Below are 9,352 nucleotides of genomic sequence, written 5' to 3' on the forward strand. Positions count from 1 at the left end.
ATATGCAATCTATTTTCATATGGAAAGTTTCTGGCTAATTTTCGGCGAATCTGTTGCGTCGTTCGATCACTCGGAATTTAGATTCGTCATACGGAATAATCGAATTGGCAGGTAAACGATTCGATTCACACATATATTTGCTTTTGTGCGTTTTAACCTAATTGAATAAGGGCGCGTAAATTAGGTTAGGCAGCGCCGCGTAACGGAAGGGAACAGAACGATTTCGATCGATGAGACGTTCGATATATTTACGATAATCGCTGCACTGCTCGCGATTCTCGAAGTGCTAAGGCAATGACGTCACGTCGATGCCGTGTCAGGTGACTCGTATTTGCAGCGTCTTCTAGAAGTTTCTTGTAATTTTGAGTGAAAAGTTGTACAAACTCTTTCAGATTTAAGGATAGAATGTTACCGAATGCGTACGATTCGTTGCTGGATTCAAGAACAATTAGGTTAACTGGGTTTAGAGATCAATCGTAGAGTGTCGTGGCTATTCGTTCGTCTTAACCTTTAAGTGTGTAAAAATCGAAAGACACGAGATAATTGTAACAGGCTAATAGAAGGAAAATATCCCGAAGGCCACTTATAAAATGTGAAAGGTAGGTAAATGCAACCTGCTTCGTTGCTACGTCGAATTTACGGGAAATCCTATGTGTCATCGTAGTTGCTAGCTATAATTGTATTTAATTGTAAATTTATTTGCATATGAAAATAAGCCAGATTTCGCATCTGATGAAAAGCCGATTCGACGAATTACTATCAACGTACTTAAAACGTGCGATGGTACGACGACAACGTGGAGTGATGCACGATGTGCCTAAACCGATTCATGGTAATTAATCGTTTCTCTACAGAATCTTTTGGCTAGTTGTAACACCGATAAGGAGGAAGTAGTATCCTCGAAATTCCACACGTTATCGTGTTATTTTCAAAAGCGGACCAATCTTTCAGCACCCGTGATATCGTAATCGTTGAATTGTTGGAGACTCTTATCCTTTTCTGAAATAATTGGTAGTCGAAGTGTTCGGGGATTCCAGCAATTCCTAGTAACACGAGGATAATATTTGCACACGCTATCAGGAAAGTTATTCAGTCTTCCACGAAGCAAGAGAAATTCTAACCTATACAGGTACGTTATAGGTTAACCTTCGATCTATTTTTCGTAGCGCTATTTCATCCATTTCAAAGTCAAAAAGTGTCACGCGCGATCTGAATTATGAGAAATAAGGTGCAATAAATTATGATAATTCTTTTAAGACGCATGATAGATAAGTGGCGCGATGAAAGACATTCGTAAGGGTTGAAAAGGGTGACTTTTCCAGGTTGGCAAGGTCCAAGTGGCAATCCAATGTACCAGCAAGGCGTAACAAGTGTCTGTGTGACGTCACGCGGCTTTCTGGAGGCGGAGCCTGTGATTGGGGGAGCAGGTGGGGGTGGGACTCTCCCGCATCGTGGATCGTTTGCCCCACCCTCGGGATTTTGTTCCTTCGTACCACCGCCACCTTCAACCTCCTCCTTTTCTCCCCCGTGGTCTCTTTTTCCCTCTTTTGAACTTTGTTCGGTGACCCCCCACCAGTCTGCACTCCACCAGGTAGGAAGCTGCTACCTCTGATAGCCATTGCAAGATGCAATCCAGGTGGAACTTATAGAACTGTATCTTTGGTGGGATATCTTTCCTCTAAACTGGCGCCGGTCGCTGCTAATAGGCGTACGAGCAAACTGAATTATGATCGATGGGTCTAGGATAGGTCGGGCTTTTTTCAAGAGCTGCACGAGAGGCGTCCTTGCTCCAATTTGAAAACCAATGATAGTTCTCGTAAAATCTTCATCCATTCCACAGTTAATTTTTTGGATTCCCTTGTTAAACATAACGGAGTAAATTTAATAGGCAATTACGTAAGAAGAAATATGGTAAGAAATTATGTATGCCTCAAAGAACGTTTTATAAATTTCGAACATGTTATTCCTATTATACTTATCAACCAGCTACTTTCTGATCAATTTCAATTAATTTTTTAGGTACACGGATTCTACAATTGCAGAAGTTCCTTGAGCAAGCTCCAGTCAAGCGTCCGCCTGCCTCCTTGAAGCTACTCCGGAAGTGTCAAACGTTTCAACGTGACGCATCGATTTTTTTTCCATACCTCCGTAGAAGCTGATACGAATTTTCCCAGAACATATACGCGAAAAGATGGTGTAAGGCGCTTTAAAGGTCTGCGCCGGCGTGTTCCCGCAACGCTACCGTTTATTGCACTGTGGTCTGCTAAAGTGCAATCGAGGAAGCAAAATGCGGTTTCACTCGTTCGTGCGGGGCTCGCAAGAATGTAATTAACCCCTCGGAAGTGGCACGGTGCTTCGACCCGTGGCCGATTTTACCTGCGTTTTCTTATCTCTCTGTCTTTAAAAGCGAGAAGCGCGGTCGAGAGACACCTCGCCGATCGGTTTTGTCGGTTCACACCGATATACCGCAAAAATCGGGTCTGCGTGTCGTGTCGTGAAACCGCAATTACTTACGCGAAAGACGCCGGCCAGATCTATCGCAGTTGTCACGTGTGTTTATGGTTGTACAGCCACGATGTAATTCCGTTTCTTTTTTTTCCAGATTTTTCTAATTTTCAGGTTTAGCAACGGACGTTTCTTTCAGTGGCGCTGTTATACCTTTGATTGGGTAGCTTGTTTCTTTTAACACGAGATTGGACGAATCGTGTGGTGGTTTTACTCCTTGGCTAAGCGTATTTTATGTAGTATATAGAAAAAGATATTGTTATTTGACTTACGAACTAGGGATCAGCTCGGCTCTGTAAGAAAGTTCTTTAGGATAAGATTTTTTTCAAATAAGGGGTTGTGCGATATTTTTGTAACAGTGTAAGATTGTATGGCTCGAGCGCCATGAGGTGAGCGAGATAACAGATTAACGGTCAGGGGGAAAAACAGAAACATTTTTTTTTACGCTTTTTATCAGGATGGCGATATCGCTTGGAAACGAGCCACTTCCAGCGCCACCGGAAGGGCTTCGTAAGACATGCTTATCGACAACTTTGTTTTCAGAAAAAAGTGTCTCGTAGAAAGAACTTTCCCCTGATAGTGTTCCGCTTTCGGTAATTGTCAAATTTTTAATGCGATATGTACCTCATTAATCATATTCCACGTCGAAATAATCTTTAGTCCGGGCCATGCAGATCTGCTTCCTTTGATATTTTCTTCCAATAGGAAGTACACAGGGAACATCATCGGTAGAATATTTTCTGAAATTCCAAGGAACCAGGGTCGCAGAGGAACATTCAACGTTTCTGTTATCAAATATATCAGAGATAAATTTATTAATATTTTCTAAGGACCTTTTCGCTAGAGTTAGGGGACAATTGTGTCTCAGAGCAAGCACCGTATAAACGGACGTAAGTTAATCTGCCTTTCGCGCAAAAGCCGAGCTAATGAACTATAAATAAGGGAGGAATACTTACGGCAAGTGGACAGCCGCACTTACTGACCCTTCGTAATTAAAATCCCGCCCTAAATCAGGACTAGGGACGCGATTAGACGACCTCTCTTCCTCTGCTCTGTAAAACCCAAATCTGCGACCCTTAGCTCCTTCGACCCATTGTCCCATCGTTCTTACGTACACGCACTCTGTGTACCATTCGAACACCCTCGTTTTATTCATATAGAACGCGGACGTTTCGTTCGATATATGTTCCAGTAGAAGTTTGCATCGTATCGCAGTTATTCGAATTTAGCTGCAATTCCAAGGATTGGAACTTCAAAACTCGTTGTTCTCACAAACTTGCCAGGGATGTTTTTAATGATACTTTTAATAAAGTTTAAAATTATTCCGATGCGACGATAATTGTCTCATGGTACTGGCAAGTATTTCCATTAGATGAAACAAGCAAAAGTGGTGACCCTTCGTGACTATCCGCGGAACAATCCATGCCGTTTCCGTTTCCGTCGATGCAATTCCGCTTCCGCTAATCCAATTGCAAAGCGTGCAGCTAATAATACTCGCTGGGGTGGCCACGCGATTACGGGAAGGGGATGCAGTCAAGGAATATAACAAGCCTATGAAAGAGGGTGGTCGATTTGGAAGACAAATGATTATCATTATAGTAATATTTTTCACTTAATAAGCAGCTGTTCTTTTCCACAGTTTATTCGTCGTTACTGCATTTTTCAAAGCTGAATTCAAGGAAAGACTGAAATCATGGGCAGAATATCATGCACAGCCAGGATGGAAATTTAAATGTTGCTAATCTTTTCATGTACCTCTTTGTGGGCATAATTAATCCAAATTTATGGTTTGTTTTAAACGTTAATTGAATTAAATTTTTTACTTGAAGGACGGCAGTGAGAAGGTAGAAATGAACTGGACGGACAGGAAATAACGCAAAGGGAAGTGATAATTATAGGTATGAGGAGTCGAAATCTCGACTTTTACCGTATGAAACGAATGAAGGACAGGGCGCGGCGCGCACACACGTACCATTATCTTCCACCCTTGCGCCCCTTCTGGTTAGCCATACTTTCCACGACCACCGACGTAGATATGTATGTCCACCCTTGTATGGTCCGTTAATAAGCTTAATAAACCCCCTGTGCGACTACCTCTCTCTAGTGTCCACTGTATTCTAGATTCCGGGGATGCAGGGATGGTTCTTGATTCTCGGTCTTCGGTAAATTGTGTTTGGTATTCCGACCGTCCACCTCATCTGAAGGTATATTTGTAATGTTACCAAAAAAGTTGCATTTATTTAACTTTTATTAATAACGTTAATTCATCTTGTTATGGAGCAGAAATAAGTCGAACAGTTTAAATAATTTTTTATAAATGTTCTTTAGAAGCGAATTGTTATAGAAAGTGGATAATCATCCATTCTGTTAATACTACTAGGTCTTTATTCAGCAAGTCAAGTATAGTGGCCGAATGCAAATGGATGTACGTTAGACTGAAGTATAGTAGTTCGATTGTGGTGGACAGTAAATGATGGAACCAGACCGTGGAAATTTATCGCTTCTGCCTCCCTGCGCTTACCGGAACGGGAGTGTAAGCCCAGTGTGGTCCGGCTTTGAGGAGGACATCAAAAGGATAACAATACAGATGTGAGACATACCCTTCCTATTCTCTTCTCGTGCGCTTCATCCAGTTTGGGAAAACCAGCTTTAGAGTACGAGCTTTATTATCACTCATTCCAACGGGATTGCGAAGCGTAAATTAAGAACATTCGGACAGAGCATTAAATGAATTTCGTCTGACATGGGACTGGATTGTACGTGTATTAAATACACTGGCTGTTAATTACGTTCAGCTCGGTAAAAGGATTATGTTCTGTATCATATGTGAGTTAACAATTTGGGACGTCTTTAATATTCTCTGCAAGGAAATTTGTAATATTTTAATATTTTCTAAGATAGGAATTAGTTATTTGTAAATCTAGATTACTATATTATTATTGAAATTCAGATTGATTATCAAATTGCTTGGATCGTATTTTGTACCGACAAAGTGAGATCAATGATAGAGTCAGATGGTATAGATGGTCCTTTTTTTATCAGTTATGTCGGTAACGAGTAACGCAATTTTGTTGGTAAATTATATATTTAGAATTTCAGATCGAATAAATCATTACACAAATGATGTGTGATACAGATTCAACACTGGTTACATTTTTCCGATACAGGATCTAAATATATATTTGATAATGTATGATTTAGATGAACGAGTTACCATTTATGCATCGATTTCAACGTTACCGATGCAGCGCAGAATAAACTCTCGACACTACTAGTGGTAGGAATCGAAATCAAAAGTGGTGAAAATTGTGCATTCGACTCATAGAGAGCGCGACAAAACGTTTGACATTTTTTAAGTCGGTACGTCAGTTCAATACTTCCTCTTGCAAGTTCTTATTCAGCACTTTCGTACGTTCGCTGCACCACAGAGGACAGAAATTCACTGTGAAATTCGCAGTCGGTAAAATAGTCAACTGTCCAAGCTTTGTGTGATGCGTTACCGACCAAAACGCATCTAGATATACACTTTCCTCTATGCTTCCCGATGTCACTAGAGCTTTTATCCTACCTCTATATACCAAAGCACCCCACAAACTTTTATGCATTTTTAAATACAGTCTCTCCGTGCATTTAATCCATTTAAATTTCTGCGTACAATAATAATCCGTCAATTTTTATTTCCACAGGTAAAATAATCCTACATCGTCATCGGTGTATCATAAATCCTAATTAACAAGGACCGAATAAAATATCTCGCAAAGTCAATCTCCAAGCAACCCGCTTCTCAGTCATCGTCTCGATCGTCATTTCAAGAGGAATACAGCACGACGAAAAGAAGAAGAAAAGAAAAAAAAAAAAAAATGAAAAACCAACGTCCGGTTTAATGCACCCCTGTGTCGCAACAATAATAGATTCGCTAGAGGACACACCTACTCCAACTAGAGTAGAGTTTTTCCTTTCTCTCGAGAGGCGCACACTAAATCGCCGGATCTGCCTGTCCTGTCCTCCCCCTGTTTCCCTCGCCGGGGGCATAAGCCACATTATACGATATCCGAGAAAATCGAGAGCACATCCTGGCCAAGGAATGCGCCGCTGAGCCCCGAGGCTAACAATGGGGGCCAGGTTTTGCGCCATTATGTCGCTGGGGGATCGCATTACCGGCCGATACGATCGCGCGCTTTCAGCAGCTTTCAGATCCTATCTTCGGATATCTTTTTCCCTCTCGGTGAGCGCAGCCCGGCCGGAACCACTGAATTTCGCAACGGTCTTGAAATCGGGGGTAATTACGCAGATTTACCCTCTTCGCTCTTTTTTTCCACAGCTTCTTTTCAAACTACCTTCTCCCGCCGTCTCTTTCGCCCTGCACCCGATGTTTTTCACCGGGTCGAGTATCAGCTGCGATCGCTGGACGATATCAGGGGTGCGGTTGTAAATTAGAGACGCCGAACCGAGGCATTTGTCCGAGTGTCTTAATAAAAACCGTTTCTCATTCGCCCAGGATACAGCGTGAGTCCAAGTGGTTGGTATTACAATCGAGATATCGAGATACGCGGCGTTTAATTGAGATTTTTATTGTTTTATTTCTCGTTTCAGGTGTGCAAATGGAGAAAGACGAATGATCGAAGAGGACAGGTTCCCGTTCTTCTCGTCAATGTGTTCGCAACGTTTCGCTCTTCTTTGTCACTGTCAGATTGTCAAATTACTGTGAAGTCGGCTTAAATGCGCCTCTGTATTTTGCCGCTGCGGAAACGACATTATTGGGCGATACGATCGCGCGCGCTTTTAGCAGCTTTCAGATTTTATCGGTGTTATGCATGAATAGTCGATTTTTTTCGGCTCGCGAAACCATAGAGCAATTGGTTCGCAACCAGAGCGAAATACCGGAGAGCATGCCGATCGGTCAGCCCGTCTGTGTTTCCTCTGTTTTCCACCGTTTCAATATCGACACGGCCTCCCTCCTCTCTCTTTCACTCTCTCACTCTCTCTCTCTCTCTCTCTCTCTTTCTCCGACAACGTTCGATCTCGCTCTGATCTTTCGAAGGACTCGATAATCGCGCCAGAACGAACGTGGAACTTTTTCCAGAGGAGTAATTTTTCGTTCCCTATAGATCATCCCTTCTTGTTCGTTTGACACGTGTTTCGACAGTTCCAGTCGCTCTCTCTTTCCGCTTTTCTCGATTTTTTCGCGACGTCTCGGCGTGAAGGGTGGAGGTTAAAAAATCCTCTCTTAATTTCCGTTCTTTTCGCGTCGTTTTTTAAGCAGCACCGCGATAATCCTTTCGAATTTATCGGTGGTCCTGTCGGTTGTTGGTCACAAAGCATCGATAATCGGCCGGACAGCGGGGTCTCCTGCAGGGAATCGCGACATCAGGGTTCATTATGACAGTTTTTGCGCCGGTCCCTTTCGACCGCGAGTTTTTCCACGACTTTTTCCGCGAGTTTTTCCGCCGTGACGCGCGTGTCGGTGATCCCGAAGACCTTCTCGTAGCTCGCCGCGAGGAAGCGGGAGGAGAAAAAAAATTTCTTCCCAGCCGGCCGCAGGGACTTTATGATCCTAATAAAACAGCCGCAGAGGTGGCTGGCCAGAGACGGAAAATCGTCGGCGTGTACGCGCCTTTTTAACCCGAAGAATCCCATAAAAATTAAAAGCATCGTCGGTGCACCGAGGCCCATTGTCCTGCGGCTGCTTCGTTTCCCTCCGCAGCTTCTAGTGTTTTCTTCTCCTCACCGATTTTTTTTTGCAGGCGCAGAAAAAAATGGAGGAAAAAAAGGAGAAAAAGGAAGAACGTCGAGACTGAGGGTCGAGAAGGAAGAGCTCGCGAGTACGCGCGGAAAAAGGAGCCGAGAGTCGTTGAAGTAACACGTTGCTTGTCCTGCTAGCAGCACGTAGCCGAAAGAAGGGAAAAAAAAGAGGAAAAAGGAATAGACAGATCGAGAAGGTAAGGAAAAAATGCGAAGGAAGAAGAGAGTGGCAAAAAAAAGTGGAAGAAAAAAAAATAGGAGAACGAGTTGTCTTTTTCCCGACTGTAAAAACGAAGCAATCGTAGTCGCTGTAACTCCGTAAATCGTCGCCTCGGTCGTATATCACCCGCTTGAAAAATAATATCCGCGCTTTCCCCGCTCCTTTTTCGCTACTCCTTCCTTTTTTCCTCATTTTTTTTCCGCTACTCCCGTTTTTTCACTCACATTTTTTTCCGTTCACAACGTCGATTTCCTTTTTCTTCCAAAGCGCCGCAATCGCCCCTTGGTTCGCGCGCGACACTTGAAATTCTAATTCATGCAAATTCACCGTCTAACGGAGTAGAAATGTTTCCCTTGTATTTTAATGAAAATTTACCGCCCCCCTCCCCCTTTTTCTCCTGCAATCTCGGCCCGTGGCTACTCTCTTCGACGAATATGAAACGACACCGCGCGCGTGCCGGCTCTCGCGATCGCCCGCCACCGTATACTTGAATCAATTTTCCCGTTTATTCCGAAGGGAAAGTTCGCCCGTGCCTCCACTTCCACGACGCAACACGAGCAATTCGCCCAATTTTTTGCCGCCCAACCGTCGCTACCTTTTCCACCTCCGCGTCCCTCTTCTTCGGGATGCGAGGAAAGGTTCGTTGCACTGCTCGCGTTGCGCTGAATTTTCGAGAAGGCGTGAATTTTTAATTCCTCCCTTCACCGCCAAACGCGTAAATTCCCTATTTATCCCGTTTCGTATTTCTCGTCGAATCTTTGAGGTATTTGAAACAGCCGCATCTTTAAAATAACAGTACCATATTGAATTTCAGAGTGGGAACGACGGCCCTCCCTTCCACGAATTTATTCACCAGTTGAAATGATCACTCTTGGCAATGGTGCA

The sequence above is a fragment of the Eufriesea mexicana genome, unplaced genomic scaffold, assembly GCF_001483705.2.
Source record: "Eufriesea mexicana isolate 0111107269 unplaced genomic scaffold, ASM148370v2 scaffold2888, whole genome shotgun sequence".
NCBI classification, from domain to species: Eukaryota; Metazoa; Arthropoda; class Insecta; order Hymenoptera; family Apidae; genus Eufriesea; species Eufriesea mexicana.